Raw genomic sequence first — 24,291 nt, 5'->3', positions numbered from 1 at the left:
ATTATTTAATATATAATTTAAAAAAATAACAGAATCTGATTCCAGAAGTACAAGAAAATTACCAAGTTCTTTTGTGGCCCTGTGAGTTATTACACCTATATTTTCCAAATTTGTCATGGTGATATGGTCAGTTTAATATAACAAAGAATCATATTGAAAGCTTCTTTATTGAAATAAATCCTTCAAAGAGACAGGAAGAGGGAAAAAATCTAACATTTTATGCTTTTGAAAACTGGCAGTTTTGGAGGGGCAACAATCAGGAATTAAGTAAAATTAAATTATTTTTAAAGCTGTTCTAATGAATGTCATGTATTTACAAGAGGAAAGGAATGTGATTTCAAGAGCAAGTATAGCATGTGTCTGATGAGGACAACTTAGTCATTAAAGAAGAGTCCAAAAAAATTTCCACTTTTCCAAGGGTTTTTAGATCCAAATTTCCTGCTTCCAGGGATTTGCCATTGTGTACAGGTTTTTTGAAAGGAAGGTGCAGGAGAGGAGCAGCATCCTTCCATTGCATACTGATGAGTAGGGTCTGAGAACAGCTCCTTCAACTGAAGGCTTGAACAGACTCGTGATGGGTGTCCAGGACTCCTGTGCTTCACAATAACATCAGCCAGGTATGTATAAGCAATCCTTTGGCTACAGACTGGAAGGTAGGATTTGCCATTCTTGGAGAAGAGAGTTCCAGGGACAGGCTCTTAGAAACCTTTGCACCATTCTTTCAGTGGCTATGTGGTAAGTAACTACATCCCTGTCAACTTGCTTGTCACAAATTTTTTAAAATATAAATGATATCATATTTTAGGCACCTAACATCACTACTGGATCTAGTTCATGATGTCTTTATATCCACTGCAAAGAGTGAAATAATTATCCCAAAGGTGTCTGGGTGGGAGTCAGGAGTCAGGAGACTTTGGAGACCAATTGGCAACTGAGTTGAATTATGTGCAATTAATATATATTATGCAGTTAATTCAATTAATTTAATGCAAACTGCAAACAATTGTCATTGCTACCATGATATTTTGTTAAGCCAGCCTTCTCCCCTCGGTTTTTTAATATTCCATAACTTATTTCTTCATAATCTGACTACGTTGTGTGGTTTGAACAATCATATGAGATCAAGTGAAATAAGATGAATAATTTCACTTACAGGGAGGACAGTAGCGTGAGGACAAAATATTTTGTAGAACTAACAAATATTGTGTAAGTAACTATCTTTCTTTTGGTAAACCACTCTTTCAGGTCTCTAGAAAGAAAAATATTCTTGACTAATAGGCTAGCCTCACATGTCCAAGCATGAAACTTCATAAATAATGTTTGCAATTTTCACTATTGCATAAGGCTTCCTTTTGTTCTTGTTTGTTATTAAACTCCCCAGTGATACACCTTAGGAGAAGAATGTGGATAAACAGAACTTTTTTTCATCAAGACTGTTAAAAAGCAATTCCCTGCTCCTACCAGCTGTTGTACAGTCACATCCCTACACATGGCCTTTCCTGGACTATGTACACAGCAATATCAAGTTACTGAAAACCCAGAAGTAAGCAGCTGAATACTGTGTCGCTTGAGACCTGACCCTGCACCATTCAAGTCACCAAAAAGCTTGCTGCTGACCTCAGGATCAGGGCAGAGCATTCCCTGTATGAAAACAAGAATGATGTAATATTTACTACAATTCAAGCTTTGGTGAGCTGCATTGATTATAAGTAACAGAGTTGCACAATTGCTTTTTTCTGAGAGTGGCTAACATCGTATCCTTTCTGGTGTAATAAAACCAGAGGACTTTTTGGATAAATGCTGACAGTTAAAGCTGTAACCTACACCAGATATAAAGGACTCAGGGCACTTTCTCTTGTCTTTGTTGTCTTCAGTTTTCTGTCAGATTTGCAGGACTAAGGACATCATTGCTTGAACCATTACCTAAAGGGGGTAGTTGATCAGATATTTTAAAGCTTTTTTACAGCCAAATGTCTGTGAGCTTTCAGGAATTTATGCAGTCTGATAAGAAACTGCTAAACTGCATGTCACTAAAGGTAAGAGTTGTTTGGGTTTTTCTTATTTGCAGTTTAATTTGTGGCAAAAAAAGCAAAATCTTAGCAATGTAGTTCATCAAGTAGAATAGTAACTCTCAGAGAATACTCAAAGCATTGCCTATTATGTAAACTATGATGCCTTTACTTGAAGTTTTTCTTAAAACTCCAGCCTCTGAAATGTTGTGAATAAAGAAATATTTTTGCCTGCTGAAAACAGGATCTATAAAAAGTTTAAAATCTAAAAGGCAAAAAAGATTTTAATCAGTAATATTTTAAAAGATTTCCCTTTTAAAAAACCCCAATGATTACATGAGGCTTGACTCATAGTTTTTAAGCATGGGATTGCTAGTGCTGAATGGGAAAAAAATATTCTTGGTCTACCCTCTTTCCGTAAAACCTCTGTTTCCAGCACAGGCATATACAATGCCTATGAGGTAGAGTTCTGCTGGGTTTCCTGGTTCCCTGCTGGTGTGTGACCAGCAATTCAGTTTGGAATTCAAACAAAGCAGACCACAAGCCAGCTCTCTGAGGGGCCCTGACCCTCAGTAACTCCCAGCACACGCAGACCTCACCACTGTATGCCCTGCTGCCTTCCCGCCCCAGCAGATGGGGCAAAGCAAACAAGAGATGTACTGTGGACTTCCAGGGTTTTCTCTTTCTATAGAGAAAACAAGTGTTAAAATGCCATATTTGAAATTGAGGTGCAAACCACAACATAAAACAAAAATAAGATATCTCCCATGCTGGAGGAGCACTTCCATGTTAGTATCAAGGCCAATGGAAAGCTTGGCTCCGTTCTTTGTCTTTTTTGCCCCACCTATGGAAAACAGCAGAAAAATGTGGAAACATTGAGTAAGAATGAACTGCGGAGTGTCCTTGTGTTTATGGTTTGGCACAGAAAAGTGATACAAAATGAATTCTCTCCACCCCACCCCTTGATATATTTTTACTGCTTCCTCCTTTATTCTTTCTCACCATTTTTCTCTTTCTTGCTCTAGTGTTTATTCATCTTGTAAAATATCCTCTCCTTTCTTGCCTTAGGTTTGTTATGTGTGGAGGTACATAGTGTTATATTCTATATCCATAAATATTTTACTTTATTGGTTTTATTTTATTTTACTTTTTTAATTATTATTTTCTATTTGATGAGAGCAAATAGTTACCTAAAGGTGCCTACTTTCTTTACTGCTCCTATCAGTCTGATATCTTAATATTCAAAAAAATCCAATACACTGCTCATACATTGTTACTGTTATATTTATTTCACATGTATTTGTCTAGTTTCCTCTAATGATTCATTTTCTATTTAAATTCCAGTAATATGGCTCTGTCCTTTCTCCAGTTTCTACTCACTCTCCTGCTACCTTGTTATTAATTCCTTGTAGTTACGTTTTGTCCTCTCAGCACCATGCTTTAGCTGTCACTGTCTCTTTGCTCCAGGATATACCACTGCAGTTCTTGTGGATCATTTTCTAACCTGCTGATTTTAATGTGGCAGATACAGCCCAGTAATAACAATGTTTGATTAAAAAGAGATTAAATTAATAAAGAAAATAGTGGAACATTTTAAACACTATGAAATTTGTGGCATTTTCTGCTACTTAGGTTTTTTCCACAAATCTTGAATGCAAGTACTTATCAGCACATAAATTACAATTATAGATGTTTGCCAGGAAAGAAAAATACGGTAAGACAATTGAACTACAATTTTTTAGATCAAAGAATAGGTTATTAACTTTCTGAGTGTGATCATGTCTTTTGCTGCTGTCTGTCTGCATTGAGGTCATGAGGCTGTTATTTGAAGATAATGGCATTACTCTTTTGCCTCACGTAGCAGCATTTGTGATTTCAGATCTAACGGCGCTTTACCTTCTCTCCGCTCATGACTCATGGCTGACTCACTACCTTTAATCATTCTGAAAGCAAAGATTTTATTTTGCTCTTCTTTTAATCACAGTGCAAAAAAAAAAAATACTTTGAAGGAAGGTAAAGTGTTACATACTGCAGCAGTGTAGGTATGTAACAATGTACTTATTTTTGTAAAACCTCAAGTATTCCCAGTTTTCTATCCATGACCATAAACTAGATTTCACAGTGGTGTCTAACAGAGGAAAGTCTGATGGTCAGGGATTGCTGGAAGAAATTAAAGGCAAGTTTCTGAGTTTCTGAGAACAAAGTCTGTCATTGAAGGTCAGATCACCTTTATTTTTATTTTATATATTAATTATTTTGTCTGAAATATATCTGTAAGAGAAAAGTAATGTCTTCCTGATTTAATGGCCAATAATAAGGTATATACCTGAATAAATTTTTTCTTTGCTAACAATGTTCCTATTATTCATGAGAAAATCTATGTGTCTCATGCCTATAGTTTATTATGATTAATTTTGCCTGATAATTGGACTGTAGTATGTGTGTAAATGGCCTTATTAATGAAGAACAATTATCAATGATTTGTGCTACAGGGGAAGAATTATTCTTCAGTATTATTTTCCCCAGGTTTTCTCCTTGCAAGAAAGCCCAGGGGTAGAGTTAGAATTTGGCTACATAGTGCTAGGTATTATAGGATCATGAAAACTTGCTGTATTCTACTAATGGCTTCCTCCTTACACCTCTTTATGGAAACCTGTGGTATTTTTCCCAAGGAATCAACCAGCTTTTATGATGCTACATGCAAAACAGCTCATCTCTGAGCTGGCTGAGCGATATCTGAGCATTGGCAGAGATGGGCATTTTACTGTGTCAGGCACAGATACCTCTCAGCAAGGTGAGATGACAAGTCTCCTTTCCTCAGCATTTCCAGGCAGGGAAGCACAGATGGACTGGAGCAGCAAAACTTGCAGAGCAAGAAAGGAGCACAGGTTATTGCAGTCTCTGCTGGGGGAGAGTGTGACCTGGCACAGGGACAGTTACAAGCCTATCATGATTACAGGCCCATCAGGCACAGAAGTGAACAGGTCAAAGTCACTGTCATGCAAGATAGATATTTAATAAGAACAGATATGACAGAGAAGGCAGTCCACAAAGAGTTCCTGTGGCCTATTTGTGATGATGGTTGCTGTTATTATGCTTTCTTTGGGCTATTCCAGTTTAGGAATTTCTCTTTGAATAAAGAGGATGAAATGGTATGCTAGTGCATTTGAAGACTTGACATATATTCACCATACAAGTCGTTATGGTCCTATCAGATTCTATTGCACTTACATGCAAGATAAGGAAATTAACCAAGATAGACCACTAGACCTTGTAGCTGTGATAAATACATCCACTAAAGAGGGTAATTTAGCACATTTCATACTGTAATTTTTTCTTCTAGAATGATGAATATACTGGATTGTATACAATGATTGTGAATCACCATCAGAAACTACTTTTTCTTAGTGGATGCTGAAGTCCATTATTTTAAAAAAATTCTTCCTTTTGAATTTTCAGAATAAACAAAAGTTCAGGTGATATTTACTCTAGATAGTATTTTACAAACAATAAAGTTGTAGGCAGTGTAACACAGAGTAGCAGCTATGAAGTTCATTTTTGTAAGTATGCTGAAGAAATTATCAGAGACGTCTTCTTGTAAGATTTTAGAGGGAAACAGTAGTGATGACTGATAAGTGTTAAAAAGAGTAATGAAATATTAATCAATATGCTATTAATATATGTAAAAGCAATTCAGCTTTTTAGTTCAGTTGCACAGTCTGAGCTCAGTCAAATTTGCCAAAAATGTGCACTGGGATGTTTTTGTTTTTTCTGGAAGATATTCTGGAACTTATGGAAAATGTAGTTATGTAGTCTAAATATACTCTGTGGAAAATATTCAACTATAAGGTCCATTTTCCTGTTGAGGAGATCTCAAGGAAACAGAATTAATACTGCTGAGTCCTTGAGCTTGTCTGGTTAGCAGATATACATTTGGTTTCTAAGATGTAGAGATTTATGTCTGAATTCTGACAGAATGGGATATGTAGATGAAGATTTGTGTTTACCAGAAGGTAACTGATCTCTAGTAACTGCAGTAATTTCTGGGTACCTGCAGTCATAACCTCCATGTTTTTACTGACTACATATTCAGCAGATGGTGAGGTTAAAAAGGTGCAAAATAATAATACTACATGGCTGTGTGGTTCAACTACGAAACAGCTTCTTAGGATAAGAGAGCTAAAATTGTATTGAAAAATATTTTCCTTTCATGTTTTCTATTTCTTATTTGCTTGTCTGGAGAAGATATGTTAATTTTTTAAACTATGCATTAAAAATTGTGCTAAAATTTTCAGCCTTTCATGGCTATGATCATTGTGAGCTTGATATTATTTTCTTTACCTCTATAGCAAATATGGAATCACAGACTCACAGAGTATGCTCAGTTGGAAGGGATCCACAGGGATCATCAGAGACAGTTCCTGGCCCTGCAAAGTCATACCATTTGCCCAAGGATATTGTCCAAATGCTTCTGTCAGGCTGGTGCTGGGACTGCTTCCCTGCGGAGCCTGTTCCAGTGCCCAGCCACCCTCTGGGTGAAGAAACTTTATCTTATATTCAGACTAAACCTTCCCTGACAAAACATCAGGCCATTCCCTTGGGTCCATGTCATTGGTCACCAGAGAGAAGAGATCAGTGTCTGCCCCTCCTCTTCCCCTCACAGGAAGCTGTAACTGCAATGAGGTCTCCCCTCATTCTCCTCCAGGCTGAAGAGACCAAGTGACCTCAGCTGCTCCTCATCCAGCCTCCCCTCAAGGCCCTTCACCATTATAGGCTGGGTAAAATCCTGTATTCCAGGTGTTGGTGAAAATCTGATTGTTAAAATCCCATTAATGATTTTCTGCGCTATAGCAATTGCTATTGGAGAATGCTGATTTTGGCTTTGCTTCACCTGCATTCCTTGAAAGGTCTCAGTGCCTTTCTTACACCCCTTACAGGGAAGGCACAATGGGGCAAGCCAGCTATGCTGAGGACCCTGGTCCATTTCCTGTGGATGCAATACCTATGCAAGATTGTTTTAATGTTCAAGAGGGATGCTGTACAGTTTAAGCCTGCTTTCTGTCTTCCCATTTTACAGAATCTCTGGAGGTGGTCACTCAAGTAAACTGCTTAGACACCATGTGTGAGTACCTGGAGTCTACTTTTCTCTAATGAACTGAGTCTAACATGAAGAGAGTATCACAGATAAATTTCCTGCTGTCAGTAGCACACCAGAGAAGATTAATAAGAGATGAAAGAATAACTCCTCCTCACAAGAAACAGCAGGTAAAAAGCAAATGGAAAAGGCACTTGCTGTGTTGCCTAAGAGCTAATTTTAAATTACATGTACTCAGGTCATGTCATTTCTGGTGGGAAGAAACCTTGCAACCTGTAGTGTTTGCTCATGTGTGGTGGTCTCCAGCGTGCCCTAATGTTTATACCTTATGGAGGTTCCCATATCCCAAATCAAAGCTGGTCTGGAAATAAAAAAATATGAAAATAGGAAGATGAGAGAGAATCAGTAGCTTGTTGATATTCCTACAGTGTTTCACTGAAAAGAGCCCAGTCTTTGGCTGACATAAATTGAGTAGCTGTGCTGACCTTTGTGTTTCATTGTTTTTTTCTTTTTGTTTCATTGAATTCCCTCACATCCTAAGCTCATTAAACTGTGGCTCAGCCAAATTGTTTTAAAACATGTTTTAAAAGGTAACTGCAGTAGCATATTGTAAATTATGTAGCTTCAGGCATAATTTTTTCACAAAGATATTTGCATTCTAGCACAAAGGTCCTCTAGACTGTTGCCACACACTTCTCTTTAGCAGAACTGTTCAGGTGTCTGTGTCTTTGAATTAATGCACAGGTCAGGCGTTCTAGACAAAGGAAGAAGACTTCCTACATAAACAGTGGGGATCTAGGCTGGACAGGCCATCCTGCAACAAATTATTCAATTATTCTCTTTCATCCTTAAACTATTTGCTTGTAAATAGACTAGAAACTTTTTGGGCATATTTGTTGCTCAAAATAGTTTCAAACTGGAACAAGGTTCACAAGCAAGTCATGTGGAGCCACCAATATGGGAATTGTTTGTGCTGACATCTTGTGGTACAATTTAGTTTGGGGATGGGTCCTGATGCAAGGACAAACTTGACAAACTTGCACCAGTGAAAATACTACTTGTTCAAAATGACATTCACCATACAAGCTTGCAGAGATTTATAGAAAAAGCCGCAAGGTTTTTTGAATGTGGAAAGCCTCCCGTTCCCAGGTGTGTTCCTAAGAATCAGGGGCTATATGTTTTTTATTTATTTAAAAATAAAGAAATAATTTGTTTTAATTTTAAAGTAGCTAGTTTTCCAAGGCAGGAGAGCTAGTAGACTCCTCTCCACATCATATTGTAGAGGTATAGAGTTTACCTCCTCTTTCAAGCAGTATAAAAAAGAGATTGTTCAGAACAATGAAAGATTCCAATATTCATACAGAAAGCATGTGGGGTTTTTTCCTAAAGACTTAAGGGTTAGATAAAAGAACGAAGTATTTTCATGGTCAGTAAAAAAGCTTAGATTTCTGTAGTATGGGCAAATAGCTCTGAAATATTTTTACTTATAAGCTTTACTTATCTGTTTCAAGCAGTGCTGTCATGTTTTGACATGTCATTCCAAAAGCAGTAGTAAAGCTTCACAGCAGACTTACTCCAGATGTGATTCCGACTAACAGGAAAAAGGAGCATTTGTAAAACACAGCACAGTAATGTGCAAAGTGGGCTAAAGAAAAGATAGGTCATTTTTTTGAAGTTGGATGGGCAGAGAGGAAAAAACCTAACAGGAAACTGCTTATTAGCCCAAACACCCAGTAGGTTCAGTGTTACTTTCATGTTCAGTGAAACTATTAGATATTTTTGATCTAATGGTGAGGGTTTAAAGAATGAAAAGACATGCAGTCTATGGCTGGCAGCTGCTCACTTCGATGTCTAGCTTAATGAGTTGTGCTCTCATGCTGGGATTTGAAGCAGTCCAGCGAGTGAGGCTTCCCTGCTGTTTCTCTTTGACTGCATTATGCAACCAGCTCTCTTTTATATTTTGATAGTGACATCTATTGGAGCTTTGAAGAATAATATTTGGGAAAAAAAATCTTAAAGTATATTAGTAAAAGCAAAATTGTTGGACAATAAAATTTTCAGTTCAAAGAAAAACAGATATATATCTGTAGTCAAAACATACACAAGAATGAAAATACTGATTAAAAAAAAAAAGGTAGCATTAGTTCAAATCAGATTCAGGAAGAAAAATGTGCCTTTCTCTTTTTTGATGATGGGTGAACTAAGAAACTTCCCCAGCTGTCTGAAGTTTGTTTAGAATGAACCCATCACTAAAGCTGTAACTTCAAAGTGAAACAAATGCAGTATTTGACTGAATTCTCTATAGATATTCTCAAGGCTTTGACAAATATTAACAGAACCCAATCTAACAGAGTGGGTACAGTAGCAGTCAGCCAGTCAGCAAAGACCTGACAAGCCTGCCTCATGAGCAAAGATGTCTGATGTCTCTGCTGTCAAAGGGACACAGCCATCCAGAGTAGTTGGAATGAAATTAGCTCTACTTTGAGTAAGCAAGCTATCTTCATGGATTATACTGAGAATGTGGCTTGTGTCTGTTTAGAGCTTACAACAAGGGTCCTAGACTTTTCCGGAAGTGTAAGACTGATAAACAATTTGTGAATGTGGCAGGTGGATTTACATTGCACTAAATTACTGAATGTATTTACATTTTTTTAAACATATAGGCACTGCGAAACAGCTCTAGCAGTCAGTCCCTGGTGTCAGGAGTAGGCAGTATTGAGTAATGCTACCTCACAAAACCTCTAGGAGAAATTAGGAGATATGAAAGGTGCAAGGAGAATGTGCTGTGGCAAGTCCTCAGGACTTCTTCAGGACCTTTTCTTTCTGTTTGTTCTTTATTCTCCTGAGAACTCTCAGAGTTCCTCAATGAACACTGGAGAAATGCAAATTTTCCTCAAGCCACCTCTCTTCATCCACATCTGGGTCATGATGAATATCTTCATATGAAAGTTTCATTTTCATTTTCTAGAAGTTGGGATTTTGGGGCTTTTTCCTGGCTTCTTCTTTTCTACAAAAATATGATAAAGAATTCCCTGTAGAAGAATCAGGAGGTTTCATCCTTGCCTCAGATTATAAATTTTGATAGGGTTTTATTTTGGTTTGGGTTTTTTTGCATATGATTTGATTTCAGTTAATTCTGATTTTTAAGGAAAATCTATTTTCTCAAGAAACCAAAGTTTTAAATGGGATTGTACTTCCTGATATTGTTTCATGTATCTTAAAATTTGGTTTTCCTTTTATTTATTCTGGTATGTCTTCCCCAGTAACAACATGGCTATATCCTATTCACTCCATTATGATAATAAACCCACACATCAATCAGGGAACTAGTCAGACAGGGAACTTACTATGAAATGAAAAGGTGAAGTATGATCTTAGAATAGCAAATGTAATTGATTCAAACAATCTAGTGCAAAACTACTTGACAAAGCCTCAAATTACTGTTTTCTGAACTGCTTCTTTTGCAGATTTCTATGCCTAAACCCCAGAATATACCACATAAAATAATTTATAATGCAGTTATTGTTTTCATATAAATCACATCCATTTCTCCTGCTGCTAAGTGAGAAGTGTTGAATTTTTACAGCCAGTGGTATGTTCTCCACTCTTGTTCAGCCTTTACAGAGCCTGTGGGAGAAATGAAACGTTAATGATGTTGTAAAGACACTTTTTATAATGAAAATATATCCAAATTAATCACACCTTACATTTATTCAAGATGAATTCTATCATACTCTTTGGTAGTTTCGGATTGTCTGTAAAAGAATAAAATAGGAAGTAATTAAGTAGTTTAGTTAGCATATTGTGACTTTTCTGCTCAAATATTACTACCTAAAAATAATCCTGGTTTGGTACCGTGTCCATTTTACTTTTATGGACAGTTTTCATGACATAGTTCAGGTGAGCAACCACTGCAGAGTCACTTCTCTCTGCTGAACAGTGCTTTCAGTTGCACCAATGAATATAAGGAGTGAATACTAGAAGCATAAAGTTTAATTTTCTAAGTTTGAAGATAGATATTCAGGGACGACTTTATTTAGTTTAAATTAGTAAAACTCACTAATATCTCTGCTGGATACTTCACAGGTAAGATCACAAGAAACAGAGGGATAGGGATGTCACAAGGGAATTTTATCTATATCTGTTTTCTGGTATGGCCAGGAGCTTCTAATATACCTGACTATTCTCAGCCAGACTCTGAAAAGGTATTTAGACCTCTGCTCTTCTATCATGCAATTGGGTCCATTAAGCTCAGAAAGGCTCCAGCCCAGTTTGCACAGTGCTGTGCTGATAAGCTCCTTGGAACATTGTGCACTGAGAGCACAGAACAGAGACATCCTGGCTGAGCCTGTCCTGTCTTATTAAAATCCACCTCCATCTCAGCTGTGACAGAGCACAGCTCTGTGCAGAGCCACCTGGATGCCTGCTCCATCCCTTTCCCCACTTGTTCAGCCTGTAGGGGCAGCATGCTAGTTCAGGTACTTCACTAGATCCATGGTGATGCAACCTAGTAGAAAGGCACTGCTTTGAAGAAATCATCCCTCCCAATGGCACCTAAAGGGCTTTTACAAAGATAAAACAAATTATTATTATTATTATAAACAGAATAAAGAACATAAATACGCAGGGAAAGGTCTAAACCTAACTAAATGAACAGTTGTGATAAAAATATACTAGAAGTAAATCTGAAAGAATTGAAAAATAGAACTCATCAGCAAAGAAAACTTTACCTAGGAAGCTTTACACTAGTAAAGATCAATTGAGAGCTCCAAAATATTGAGCTCAAAAACTGTAAAAGGAATGGGAAAATCGATTCTAAAATTATGTCTCTATATCCAAATGAATGTCCTGTTTCAGTTTCAAATTAGGAGGAAGGCATAGAACACGAAAACAAAATGAGGACGATTCATGAGTTTGAATATATAAAAAGGAAATAACTCTTGGAAACAAAACTAGGGAAGCTTAATGAGTTCAGCTTTGGGCACCCATTATTTAGTCTTCCAAAATAATGAAAAAATAAGGATGCTTTTATCCCTGGAGAACAACAGAAACTACACTTATATTAGATAAAAAGAGGAAACAATTAATTTGATGCTCATTAATCTGACCTTAGAATTCAAAAAGTGTTTAAGAAGTGAAGAAAATTTTAAAGTGCTCAGGTAAATAGGAAAAACAGTAAAATGGTTAACAAAAGCAAGGTCATTTCAGATTAAATTGCTGCCATTTCTCCATGGAGTGATTTTTTTTTTTACAAGAACAGTGTATTCTATTATTTATCATTACTTTAACAATTATTGCAGTGTTTGAGAGAGATTGTGATAAATGCAGTAATAATGAAATATGTAAGGAAACAGAAAAAATAGATGACAATACAATAGATCTTTTCACTCTCAAGAAAAGGAATACAATTGTGTTTTATAAAATCAAAAGTAGAAAGGGATGCTCCTTCACTTCCTTTATATTGAAAAACAAATTGGTAACATCAAATGAAGTTGTAGGATGTTAGGTTCAAAAGAAAATGGAGTCCACCTACCACATAATTAAAGTGTTAACTTTACAGCTGTAGAATTTTATTAAAGCAAAAATTGGTTTTGGAGTTCAAAAATACTTGAATTTATTGAAAAATTTTTAAAAAAACCTTTCATGGGCTGTTCAACACAAAAATCATATACTTAGCTTAAGCAATTATGTGAAAGGGAAATTCTGGTCTCCTGCGGTTCACCTGTTCTAATTTTCTTGGATGAAGCTGATAAAAAACCCCATGGGAGTTAATATTAGACTCTTAGAGACTCAGTCTTGGGGTTATTATTATTAAACTTTTCTCTAATTACCTTGGCAGAGAATGTTTGAGTGAAGAAATGAAAATTAGCTGATAAAGCTGACAGACATTGGAACAGACATATCTGGATATAGTATAATGTTAAATAAATAGAATAACAGAAATGTAATGAACTCTAGTAATGTGAACAGCAATGTCATTCACTGAAAGGCTAATGACAAAAACCTGCTGCAAACTCAAAGGACAAGTGACTAAGTGTAATTGAGAAGGAATAACTGGGTTTGCTAGCCAGTTCTAGGGGTCTCTAAAGGATTGAGAAAGGAGGTGGTGTGCAATGAGAAATTCCTTGTCAAGGGGAAAGGCTTAATGCTGTTTTTGCAAGATGCTGATGAGATCCCCTCCATATAACCACAATATTACATACAGTTCCAGTCACCTATGTGCAGAAACAGGCAAAAAAGGCTATTTGAAGACTGTAAAATGAGTAATCTTTATAAGAAATAAACCAAAAGCTTAGAGGCATTAATATTGCTTGCCCCAGGCTGTCTGTAGATTGCATGGTAGCTGGAATCAGCAGGGAATTCCTCTTGTTCAGATTGAGGACACAATGCTGCTTTCAGACAGGCACAATCACCTGGCATAGTGAGGGAAGGATGGAAAGTTCTTGGTGTGTGCCAGCAGGTACTCAAAACACACTGGGGTGCACACCAGAACCTGAGAGAATAAAAGGTCAATTTCCATATAACTTTGAATCCTCAGGGATTAAACATTGAAAAACAGAAGCCTGTAAACTGATTGGCAAGGAAGCTAAGATAGAATGGGGAAAGTAATCATCAATAAATTTAGAATGAAATTTGAAAGTAAATATTTTGGTATTGCTTCCTAACACAGCTGGTAGGAGTATCAGTAGTAGACTGTAGTACCAGAGTTCCTTGCTCTTCCTGTCCTAAACAGAGTAATAGATACATTCTTATGGTACAAAGTGAGAGAAAGAAGTTTAATAGATGCTTCCTTTCTTGCCATCTCTTGCAAAAGCAGAATTACTCAACTAAGTAAAAACTCACTGAGACTGGGTGTCATTAAGTGCAGTGGTCTTGAAGGCCCAACGATGTGGGTGGCTGACTTGATGGGGTGAGGGAGACTGCTAGAGGAGACAAAAAAACCCGAAAGAAGTGAGGAATAAAGATTGCAGCTTTTGAGTGTCTTCCACCTTCTATAGTAACTGAATCACAGATGAATCACAGAATATTCTGAGTTAGAAGCGACCCACAAGCACCAGGGAGTCCAGCTCTTGAGTATGAATGGCCCATGCAGGGGGCCAATTCAGTCCCATTTTGGGACTGAACCCACAATTTTGACATTTGCTATTAAGTAGTATTATCATGTATTTTTTATTGCATTGAGGCATTACAGAGATTTCCGTAGGAAATATTATTGCTAAATTAGACTTATTAATGTCATCACTTGTAAATTCAGACACAAGCTTAGATCTTGATATTTACCAGCAGATGTGCTCAAGACGAAATATTTTGCAGATGTAATTTGGTGCTTGCAGCAAGGAGATGAGACTGACAGATGATGCACTCATATTTACAGAGTGTGGTTCCATTGTCCTGACACCTAGCATGATCTTCATTCACAACGAGTTTGATATCTGGTAAGTTTATATATAAATGAGGTTTTATCTTTAATAATCAGAATTTGTGGTATTTTAACAGGTTTTATTCCACTTATATCACAGAGTATGCCCTTCATTTGTGTGGAGCAATGTTTCCTAATAGAGTGTATATTTGATATACCCTTGGACTTGATTGATATTGATACACTTACTGCAATTCTTTTGCAAACTTATCAAACTATGTTCTCTCAACTTACATCAGAGAAACAGAGTGCTTGCTTACCAGTATGAGTCACTGGTTTTTGGGGTTTTTTTTACACTGCAGTATGTCTTAGATGAATTATTTTGTTTTCTGGGAATCTTAAATAGTACTTTGTTATGTCCTGTTACTGTTCTGCTTTTTGTTTAAATATTTTAGGATAACATTATTTATAAAAATCGGAGTTCTTTTACTTTATTTAGTAAAGACACCAACAAAATTTTTCATTTAAGAAGGAGTAGAAATTTATTTCAGTTCTCTTTAACTGAGGTAAAGGTAGCATCTTTTCCCCTCCTCTTATTTATATTGCTGTGAGATGTGGATCCTTTACAATCATTCATTCTTTCACACTGGAAAAAACTGAACGCCCTTATTTCATTCTTATCACTGCATTTCATTTTGTTTACTACTTTGATCTCCTTCAAGATGTTGCTTGATGCTGTGGTAATCCATTGACCTATTGCTATTACAGTATTTCACAGCTCTCCTTTGTTGCTAAGCTCCTACATAATTGAATCAGATGACCTTGGCAGTTTCCCTCTGTTAACACTGCTGTGATTTTTCCTTGAAATTTTGCTCTTGAAACTGTAGCAAATAAGAGGTCTAACCAAATCTCTACACTTTTGTAGATACTTCTAGTTAATTTGGGCTGTTAATAGACCATCCAGGGAAATTAGGCTAAACCAAATACAGCAGGGGACCCTGCTGCCCTTAATATAGATAGTTCAATAGGGGAATTATGAGGAGGAGTTTTTTCAGTCTTCCTCAGACTCTTCACTAGTATAATGAAAAGAAAGGGATACTCCATCTGGAGGTATGTGTTATGACAAGCTGTTATAGTGGTATAAATAAAGAACAACTTTGCTTTTTACAGTCTTTTTACTATATAATTAAGAAGTATTTTGGTGCTTCTTGTGATGTTCTGGGGGTTGCTTTTCTCTGGTGTGAACTAGGGCAAAGGATCTTTGTCTTTAGCTCAGCAGCAGGTCTGCTTTATTTCGTTCTTGACTTTGTTTTTTCCATTTTTTGCCCTTGTCTCTGCCACTTGCTTGCTTTCTTCTTGATTTATTCTCGGACCTTTTTCCTTCAGCAACCTTAAGTGAGTTAAAGGCCTACGTTTAGTGGTTAGATTTTGGGATTTTTTTTTTGTTGTTGTTTTGGGGTGGTTTTGCCTCCTCTTAGAAATAGTCATTTAATTTTCTTGACTAATATTCAAATAGTTGGTAATACAACATTTCTATTTTCAAACCTGAGGGCTCTCTTCTTAAAATGTTTTGTGTAGCTTTTGAGTAGCTTCTAGTCTGATATAAATTTTGTAGAGAATAGCAAAACTCAAATGTGGCAATGGCCATGAGAGTCACTCTTCTGAAGCATCTCAGTGATTAACAGGTCCAGAGGGCTCTCCTTCCTCCTTCTCTTTTCTAGACTGTGCTGGCAGACACTTTTTCTTACTGTATTAAATGACAGTGTGTTATTTTGTCTGTGCCAATCTGTTATCTCTTTAGGACAGGGGTCATGTCTTCTTAGAATTTAAAACTATGAATGGCAATGCAAGAATAGCTCATAACTTTCTCTCTCTTTGCATATTAATTACCTTAGTATAGTTTAAGTTGTAAGTGTCTCAGTATGTGTCCTGAACATTATTTTTGAAGTGTGTCAATTTTCATTACATTAAATGAATACTTATTTAATTTCCTATCTCACCTCTGAGCCCATTTTGTTAATGGCAGGATTATTCTTGCATCCCTCTGAGTCTTGAATATTCTGCTTATTTTAGTATCGTCTGCAAATTTAATGGTCTGACTTATTACAGATTTATGTAGACCATTGAATAAAATATGAAAATCTGCTGGTATTAATCTACAATCCTGTGAGACTTCACATCTCAGCAGCTTCCTTTCCATTTTCCATCCAATCCCCTGTTTTTCTGGGTAGTAAGTGATACCTTGGTACTGCTCAAACCTCAAGGCAGGCAGCTGCATCAGATCTGGAGTCAACTGAACTTATCCCACTCTTACAGGAAAATCAGATGCTCTAAAAACCCAGACCCATCAAGGATGGGAAAGAGTCAGACTTCAGGATACAGACTTTCAGATGTGGATGCTGGGTCACCAGTGCTTGATATTGGGAGAAAAGTTTTAATAAAGATTTACTCCATCCCCAACAAATCTTTCTTAGAGATAACAATGATCCATCCTTTTGACTTTCCTCTGAACCTTTTTAAGACCCCTGCTAAGTCAGGACTCTTGGTTTATCTAGGCTAATAACATTTTTCATTTTTAAAAGTAACCAGATTTCTTTAACATGATTTACTCTTTCCATATCCACAATGACTCATAATTATTAAATTGTGCTTATATAATTATATCCTCTAAAATGATCTATAAATGTAACATCTCTTTCTTAAAGATCAGGCTCTGAGGAATAAAACTTCCTTGATTTATCTGTGAAGATAAAATGTTAGAGGTGTTCACATCAGGATTAGGCAAGAGACTGACAGCTCTGGAAAAAAGGTTTGAAACTTGGTACTGGAAGGGACTTCCATTATTATTGGAGTAGTAGGGAATACAACACTTGTAGATTCAAGATCAGAAAAGCTGAGAATTAGCTTGGTTTGTGAGTGCATGAAAAAACTGTGAGAAAGAACTGTGTGGAGTATTTTTATGTGAAGATTAGAGACGTGTAATCATGGACAAATATAAAAAGACAACAGGCCTTGAAGTTGGAGGCTGGGGGGACTGTACTGGCCACCAGTTTGGTGAGCAAGAGTTAGGGAAGCCTGGATGTTAATGTAAATAAACTATATTATCACTTCAAGGAAGAGGGAAGCTGAAAGGTTGAATATGAGCAAATTAATATAAAGGTGTGGGGTTTTTAATTTTCTCCTGAAATATTCCCTGAAATGTATAATCCCTGAAGTCAGGGCTTAAAGCTTGTCTTCATTTTTGAAGTCAATAATGAAATACTGTAAAATATGACCACTGTAGGTTTGATTGTAAATCTGACTAGATGGTGTAATAAATCATATTGTTCCTAATAGCTAGAAAAGTAGTGCAAAGGCATGAATAATTACTAAAAATATCATGCATTCTGGTCTGGATGTGGTGGGGCTTTTGAGGATGCTATATTGTCTATTTTGGGATTTTTTTAGTACTGTACTTCTGCCTTTGAATTACAAGTGTCTGAGTTATTTTCTGTTACAAATAGTAAAAATTTAGAGAGCTGAAGTGTTCAATCAAGCGATGGAGGGAAAGAAGACAACTTGGAGAAGAGACTTAACAATGATGCATTTGTAGCACACAGGCTCTGAGCAGAAAATTGCTGCCTTATTACTTCATTGTGGGGAGAGTATTGGAATATGATCCCAATATTAGCAGGTAGATTGTGCCTGGGCTCATCTGACCCTTGCTGCGGGGCCAAAGGTGGCAACTGTGGTATTTCACTTCGGAGACACTTTTGGCTGGCTGGATGTTGCAGCTGGGCGCTGAAACAAGTCCAGGCTTGTAGAACCTCAGTTTACCTTTGGTGGAAAGGCTTCAGGCTAGGGTGAGGAGGAAAAGGAGACGGATTCTGTTGGAGGGTTTATATCCAGAGTTTATTCCATGGTCACAGACGTCTGAATCTTAGGTAACAGCTCCAACAGAATACTGAGCACATGGTCCTTGCTCAATTTAAACCCCGGGACAGAGGGAGGAGAAGGGATAGGTGAGGCACCAACCAGGTGGGAGGGGCAGGGTCTCAGGGGACTATGACACCCAGACAGGCCAATGACCCCAGGCCTGAAGAGCATCCTTTGAACCTGACCAACCACACAATGCCTTGCTGGAATGTTAAGCCTGATTGACAGAACTCGCTCAGCAAGGGGGCGAGGGGGAAGGGAGAGAGGTATTGCCACACCTGGGAAGGGACTGGGAAGTAAAACAGGGAATTGCAACACACTGCAACAGAAGAGGAGGAGCAAAAATTAGCAAGTAGGCCACTATGTAGTCAGAGCTAGGTTCAAAACAAAACAACAGGGATGGTCTTTCACATATGTAGCTGATCTGTAGAACCTCTAGCCAAAGAATATGCTAAAAACTCAGGTTAGGCACTAGCAATGAATGTCTCCTCCATGAGCTTGTTCCCTGTTCTTATATTTCCTCCCTTATCAAGGACCTTTTTTACCCATTTAGCTGGAGTAGTTGATTTGTGTTGTGCTCAGCTGCAAAAAGCCACAGCACACCTGTTTTATTGGTTGTGGGGAGAGCAGAGATCTGGTGACTTCATATGTTCATCTGTTCCATTTTCTTGTTTGACATAACCTGTAAGATGTGCATTTAAGGCCGTGCAAGTGAATATTTTATAGTGCTGGTGTTGGAAATTGCCAATATTAGATGAGGTTGATTAGTTGTAATCTTTAAATCCTTCTGTAGTGAGGTTGGTTAGTAGAAACCCTTTAAAGGGAGAAGGAACTCAAACTGCAACTCGAATAGTTGCGGCTGATATCCTAGGTTTCCCTGTAGGCCTTTCCTAGTCTTACCCTGTACTACTCTTTTCCTCGAGGACTGGTGTGCAATTCTAGGCACCACAGTTTCAGAAGGCTATAAAAGTATAGACAGCATCCAAAGGAGGGCAACACAGATGGAAAAGGCTCTTGAGAGGAAGCTGTAAGAGGAGGGGCTGAGGTCACTTGGTCTGAGGAGACTGAGGGGAGACCTCACTGCAGCTACAGCTTCCTGTGAGGGGAAGAGGAGGGGCAGGCAATGATCTCTCTGGTGACAAGTAGTAGGATCTGAGGGAATGGCCTGAAGTTGTATCAGAGGAGGTTTAGGATGGATATTAGGAAAAGGTTCTTCACCCAGAGGGTGATTGGGCACTGGAACAGACTCCCCAGGGAAGTGGTCACGGTACCAAGCCTGGCAGAGTTCAAAAAGCATATGGACAAAATTCTTGGACCCATTATGTAATTCTTGCCATTACCCTGTGCCAGGCCAGGACTAGGATGTTATGATCCTTCTCAGTCCCTTCCAGCTCAGGATAGTCTATGATTCTTTCACAAATGCAGCTCAATAGAGTTAACACAGAAAAGGAAAAACATATTGAGGGTGATGATAACAATGTGATCCAGGCATTTCCCAGCCTTTTTAGGGAGTCATTAGCTGCAGTATTTGCTTTTTAGGAACCACCACCACACAACCCACTCCTTCTTTTGTATCCTCCATCTTGGAGGAATATGGCATGGGGAGAAAGTGGGCATTAAATCCCCAGTTTTATATCTTGCACCTTGCACCTTGGGAACTTACAGTTTTGTCCGGATTTATGCCTGTGTGTGGGTGAACTCTAAGGAGAAGGTGTGGGAGAGCAATTTTACAGGGCTGGCAAACTACTGTTCAATAGCCTTTAGTCATCTGCAAGACATTTCACCAGCTGATATACCTTATTAACAGCAAAGGCTAGGTATTTATAGAGCCACTGCATCCAGAGATTCTTTCATAGGCAAGCTGTTCATACTCTGCAGGAACCACATCACTTGGCGTAGGAGGTTGAGCAATCTTTATTGAGGCAACAGTGTGACCTCATACCCCGCTGCTAACAGAGGCAGAACAGCAATGGAAGATTAATTTTCTATTTCTTTTCCCCAAGGGTGTGAAAGTGTATCTCTTTTAGGTTCAGTCTCAAATCAAAGAAGGAGGTGGAAAAGTGCAACTCTGCTTTCACTATTCCCCAATTATTAGGTAGAGAAACAATACTATTAGCTTAGATGATACACAGATGATGAATCTTACATTTTTATGAACACAACATTTTTAGGTCACTATGGAGGATAAAAAAAGTGTGAATCCTAAAGAAGAGGAGAAAAATAAGTTCTAAGATTTCATTTCTTGTACATGTACACTTGATATTAACACCTCCTGCTTAGAAAACGCTCTATATATTTTTTCATAATGCCCTTTTCCAGTCTTGGGATGGACCATTCATAAAAGCTATGAGTTCTGGACACTTCTTGCACTTAATTTAACCTAGACTTACTTACTAGTCTGGTAGACTATTTATAGCTAATGAAAGCAGCAGGAACAGCATAGCATATCCAAATGCAGTATTTCAAAACTGCATTGGTACAAATAAGATCTAGGTTCATAGTAGCAGAAGGTAGGAGCTGATACTTGAGAAATATAACAGTAACATAGACCAGTGAGCCATCTACTGTAGCACTCAAAGATCAGTCCATATGCAGTGCTGTGGAAGCTGATAGCTTTTTTAGTTTGAAAACCAATAATGCAATACTACTTTCTCTCATTTCACTCATGTTGGTTAATGTACAATTGGTTTTATGCTGTAAAAAGGATAGAATGAAGAGGAGAAACACTGTGAACTTGATACTGTTTGCTTTTCGTGGAGGAGATCCAGAGATTAATTGCATTGTTTGTAGACCTCTGAGGCACTACACTCATCAGCCATGGCATTGTGCATCACAGCCTTCAAGCCATTCAGAAAAGTTCTGACAAACACTGGGAGATACTTTCAAACCTCTTCAAGCAACTAGAAAATAAAGTGCCTAGTCAGAAAACTGATTATTTTGGACTTTTGGTCTACTTAGCTCTTGGGACCTCTGAGGCAGAAGCTTATTCTAATTCTCTGCTACTGAAATCCCAATTCAGTATTTTTGGTGTGAAAGAAGTTACAAAAATTCGGAGACTGTTTTGCTTATTTGATTCACTCCTTGGAAAACTGGTACAGATTTGCAAAATATTTTGCAATCACAGCTATGAAGTGCGTTGTTTATATTTTTGGGGGCTCAACATAAATGGAGGGTTAGTTCTCTTGTGATGATTCTGTGAGAAATAGGTCATCATTCAAGATGACATTCTTGAAGATTTTCATTATAAATACTTTTTATCATCAAAGAATAATTCTCCAGTTCCTTCTCTACTTTCTCTGGTAAAATTGCAAAGCAATCTTTTTGCTGACTGCTTTTAGAAATGCAGTGATTGAGGTAGTGGTGGTACTTTTATTCTAATTTTTATTCTTAATATTATACAAATCCTTTAGGTACTTTTAATAAATATTTTAAAAAATAATCTTTTTAACTTATTGTACCTAGAAGCTGAAAGTGCCAACCATCCTGGACTCCAAAATTTCTCCATGCCTCTCACAATAAGAATTTTGTCAGGAAAAAATATTCTGCTATGAACTGGTTTGGAAGTAGCTAGTTCTATAATGAGTGGTCATTAAATGGGGCCATCTTTAACCCTTATTCCTCACATCCACCTTATTTAATGGGAACTGCACCCCTTGGTGTAATTCTGTCAGCAAAACACATGTCATTAAGGTGATGAAAGTGTTGTGATGAGGATGACAGGGTAACTTTGTTTTAGTTGGAGGGAGCAGCATATTTACGAATGTTCCTTTCCCAAGTGGGGATACTTCTCAGTGAGCAGCTGACATCAACCAGTTGTGTCTGGCCTGAGGTTACACGTGATGTAATGTAATAATGATGATTCTTATGATCAGCTCCCCAAATAGCTGATGCTAAACCTTGGCATTTTGGAACAACAGGATGTTTCAAAACAAAACCCTGAAAAACAACATATTTAGTTATCCCTTTAACATTAAATGTAATTCCAGAGCTATATATCTATATCTGCTTTCTCCTGTCATGCAGCATAGAGAGCACAATGCCTGCAAAGAGAGCATTTGCTTCAACCTGAGAAAACATTTCAAGAAAATAAATTAAAATTCTAACCTGTCTTTTGCTTGAAGGAGCACATTTTCAGGAGGTTTTTTTCTTGTCTAAGGTTATCGGTCAGATTCCTCTTGAAACCCTGGTGACAAGTTGGAAATAAATTCCAATGCCTCAGAAATCTTCAAAAGGAGGACTTAATTTTTTGGTTTGAAGGTTTTTGCTTGAAGTGTAATAATTTGTGCCAGCATTGGACTTATGCAAAAGTGTGGTGGTTTGACCAGGAAGGAGTGGGAATTCTGGGAAGCTGTGGTCAAACCAATGAAGGTTTTGGGTTTGAGACTGGCACCCGGTGTAGCCAGTGGGGTTTGGACACACCTCCGAGAATACACAGGGGTTAAAAGCAGGGCACTGCCCTTGGCACTCTCTCTTGGAACGTCGCGGCGAAGAGGTCAGATCTCTCCCCTGTCCAGCCCAGCCGCTGCTGCTGGGCGGGGGAGGGGCAGCCATGCGGTAGGCCCGGGGCCTGGACAGAGATGGGGGTGAGAAAGCTCTCAAGGATGGAAGGGTGGGGGAGCCCCAAGAGACATCGGGCAGCCATTCCCCCCCCCCAGGAGGGAGAGAGAGGAGAGCCGGCGTCTGAATGTGATAGCAGCCGCCCAGGAGGAGAAAGGGGAGGGAAGAGTGCAGCCTGGCCGGTGGAGCAGCAGCACCTGTGGGAGTACCAGCATTCTACCAGCATTCTGAGATAGACAGAGACTGAAAACTTTTAACCCTTTCTTTCATGATTGGGACCTTGCAAAAATGCTAATCCTCCTCGAAGCTGAATAAGAAGGGAGATAAGAGATGAGATGAGATGAGACAAGGACCTGGCCCGAAGAACGTGGAGATGATTGGATGGGGAGAGATAATTTGGAGTGGCCTTTTGGCTGGACTTTTCTTGTGGCCATGGACTCAGTTGTTCCTGTGACACAGACTGCATTTAGGGGGAGGCAGTGCCTCAAAACCAGGAGGGTTCATTCGTGAGGACCCCCCGGCCCCAGGGGGTTGGAAAAATATGGGGGGGACGGATGTCCCAAAGCAGAGACTGTGCCTTTTTGGAGTGAGACAAGGCATCCTTGAAAGACAACCCTAAAAGCAGCTCTGGTCCATGCCGTCAGTGGTGAGAGCACTGGGCATGGAAGGAAGATGTCACAAGCGGCAAAAGGACTTTTTCCGGGCGGTGCCGAAGTGACAAGGAAGCACACGAGGTTTCAGTGTGTTTCCAGGAGAAGCCTATGGAACAAGAAGGACTCCTTTCCTCTTCATGAACTGCAGTTTGAGTATACTAAAGTGTGGGGCCAAGGCTGGGCAGTTGATTTGGGAGAATGTATCGGATTGGGAAAGTCAGGGAGTGGGGAGGAGGAAAGTTTTTTTGTAAGGTTTTCAATTTCTTTTTTTCTTTTCCTTATAGTCTTTCCCTATTTTCCTGTAGTTTAAGTAATAAAGTGTTCTTTATGTTTAAGTTAGAGCCTGTTTTGCTTATTCCTGGTCACATCTCACAGCAGACACCAGGGTGAGGCATTTTCATGGGGGGGCACTGGCTCTGTGCCAGGCTCAAACCATGACAAAAAGATATTTCTGTTTCATATGATAAAAGTAGTAATATTGTTGTATCTTAATCTATTAGCCTTTTCTTGTGTGGTTGTCTTAAAATGTGCTTTATTTTCTTTAGTTAAAAAAGTTTGTTAGAAAGGATAGATTAAAACACTGTAGTTTGAGAAAGTTGCACAACTACAACAGATACTCTCTGAAATAATGGTTTAGAGTGGAACTGATAAGAGGTTGGATAATAGGCCAGCAAACAGGATGTCTGTAGTCCATCAAGGGCT

The 24,291-nt window shown here is 38.3% G+C and overlaps 1 long non-coding RNA gene across 1 annotated transcript in view; it reads left to right on the top strand.

Moving 5' to 3' along the window:
• The first annotated feature begins 4,259 nt into the window (after nucleotides 1-4,259).
• LOC102062219 (uncharacterized) overlaps nucleotides 4,260-24,291 on the top strand; it is a 55,332-nt gene continuing 35,300 nt past the window's right edge. Inside the window, exons 1-2 of the long non-coding RNA XR_003382689.2 lie at nucleotides 4,260-7,274; nucleotides 14,419-14,540. This is a non-coding gene — a long non-coding RNA (uncharacterized LOC102062219). The remainder of the gene's footprint in view (nucleotides 7,275-14,418; nucleotides 14,541-24,291) is intronic.

Source organism: Zonotrichia albicollis, chromosome 1 (assembly GCF_047830755.1).
Source record: "Zonotrichia albicollis isolate bZonAlb1 chromosome 1, bZonAlb1.hap1, whole genome shotgun sequence".
Taxonomy (NCBI): domain Eukaryota; kingdom Metazoa; phylum Chordata; class Aves; order Passeriformes; family Passerellidae; genus Zonotrichia; species Zonotrichia albicollis.
This window is presented reverse-complemented; position numbering and strand designations above follow the sequence as displayed.